This window comes from Mustela lutreola, chromosome 1, assembly GCF_030435805.1.
Source record: "Mustela lutreola isolate mMusLut2 chromosome 1, mMusLut2.pri, whole genome shotgun sequence".
In the NCBI taxonomy this organism is placed as follows: Eukaryota; Metazoa; Chordata; class Mammalia; order Carnivora; family Mustelidae; genus Mustela; species Mustela lutreola.
This window is the reverse complement of record NC_081290.1, coordinates 233556380-233558858: the sequence shown is the minus strand read 5'-3', so window position 1 is coordinate 233558858 and position 2479 is coordinate 233556380.

Sequence of the window (2479 nt, the reverse complement as noted above, 5' to 3'; positions counted from 1 at the left end):
TGAGCTGGAAACACAGAAGAGGGTAAATCTTACAATCAGTATTTTATCACTAAGAATAAGTACATAGGCAGGAGGAGAACTTGGAAGTGACAATATGTTTATGTCCTAGACCGTGGTGGTGGGAGCACGGGTCCATGTAATCCCCACACTCCTCAGGCTGCATAAAGTAAATATGTTCACCTTTTTGTGAGTCGTCAAGCTTCAGTAAAGGGTCTTCTAAAAAAAACGGGGAGGGGGAGCTTCCTAAACTATAATCACATGAAATTTACTAGGAACATCAGAAGTTTGATCTAGGAAGGAGAGCCCCAGTACTCCTTTTATGGAAGGGGAAACAGAGGACAAAGTGCACCCCGCCAGAGCCTGGGTCCAATCTCAAGCCTCTGAGCTTGCTTCTCCGCACTGCCTCCCACCTGATGCTAGTGGTTGCGGGGGAGGCACAGGATAGGGCTTCCAAGGACCCCTGCCCAGAGGGGATGATGGCCCGAGACAGATAGCAGGGGCTTCACTGAGATTCCTGTGCCCAGAAAGTCTCCCCCTCTCTGCCATGTGCCATGATATCCACCATCAATCCTCAGGGAGCCAACTGGGGCCATTACCAGCCTTTTACTCATCATTGTGGGCTGTGGATCCCATCGGAAAGCAGGTTTGGAAATAAGGAATCCTGACCACCTTGACCAGGAGAGAAATCTAGAGAGGAGAGTTTAGCACAGGGCAGCTCACAGGGGCCAAAGGGATAAAGGGAGGTGAGACTGGACAGAATCCTTGGGAGGAGTGGGAAGCTGTCAGGGAGGTCCCAGGGCACTTGGGCTGCCCAGAGTGCCCTCCACCATGGGATGCGACTCAAGTCCTGAACCCAAAGACTCCTCACAGTGTCTCGGCCCAGAGAAGCTGGGGCAAGAGCAATCAGGGAGGTCTTCCTGCAGCAGGTGGCAGCTGAAGTCCTAGAGCAAGCAGTCAGCAGCTGGGTGATGTAGAAGGGAGGACCAACTGGTTGGCAGAGGGGTAGGTGGCAAAGTGTGATTTGGCCTTCTGGAGGGCAGCAGCCCCTCAGGGAGGAACAGAAGAGGAGACCTTTGAAGGCCAGCCTCCGTGGTTGGGGAGCCTCTGCAGGGTTTTACGAAGGTTGTCAATGTCAGGTCTGCTTTCCCAAAGGATCCTTCTGGCACCAAAGGTGGTGAAGGACTAGAGGGGGTGGTGGGACTAGCCCCCGCACTAGGCCTAGAGGTGAGTTGGGACCGGCTTCAGAAGCCAGACCAGAGAGGAGACAGGGTGGGGGAGAGGAGGAACAGGCTAGAGTTGGTGGCAAACCAGACAAGGGGGGTGAGGGAGAGAACGAATGGGGTGATGTCCCAGAACCTGGCTGGGGATGCGAGCTGGACCCTCCAAGAAAGGGCATTGAGAGGCAAACCCACAAGGGTGGGAGGGTAGAGAGGCAGGGAGGTCAGGGGCAGGCAGGCTGCACATTCATGGAAAAGTGTGTGGACTGGCCTCGTGTCTCACCTTCCTGGTCGCCCCTGGTGTGGGGTCCTGGTGATGAGCCGCAGGGCCTCAAAGCCATTCCCAGGGCCCTCAGCACCATACTCCCATCCATACTCAGCTGCCACAACACCTCACCCTGTCACTATAAGTTAGCCAGTAACAAAGTGTCCCAGTCTGACAGGGGACCCATCCCTTCCCCAGAAAGCCCCAGACCTGAGGGGCAGTATGGCTGAGAGCTGCTGGTGTGATAAGGAAACTTGAGTCTCCTCAGCCTGTACTACTACTCCCTCAGCTCCCCTCCGCTGAACTCTCTTTTCCTAAGACAAGGCTAGAAGCACACCTCCCCTAGGAAGTCTTCCTGGCTTAGCCCTGTCTCACATTCAGGGTTGAGTTCCCACCCCTCTAAGCTGGACCCTTGGAGCCCAGACCAGACACACTTCCTGAGAGCAGGCCTTGCCTCCCCTGTCATGGGTGTCACACACCCACACCTCCCCTCTGCATCCAGAGCTGGCCCAGGCCAAAGCCACCCTCGCTGTCCCTCTCTCATTCCTTTGAACCACAGGTATGAAGGCTGTAGTGGGTTTATTGATGGCCCCCAAAAAAGGTACATCTAAGCCCTAAGCCCTGGAAGTTGTGGATGTGACTCTATTTGGAAAAAGGGTCTTTGCAGATGTAATTAAATAAAGAATGCTTATATGAGATCATGCTGGATTGGATCACCCAGGTTGGCCCTAAATCCAGTGACAAGTGTCCTTGTAAGAGACAGAAGAGCAGGCCAGGGGAAGGAGGCAGATTATAGAGTTTTGCAGCATGAGTCCAGGAACACCTATAGCCACTAAAAGCTGGAAGAGGCGAGGAAGGGGTCTCCCCCAGAGCCTTCAGAGGGGAACACAGAGCTGCCAACACTCTAATTTCAGACTTCTTGCTCCAGAACCATGGGAGAATACACTTCTGTTGTTTTAAGGCGCCCAGTCTGTGGTAGTTTGTAAGGCAGTCCTAG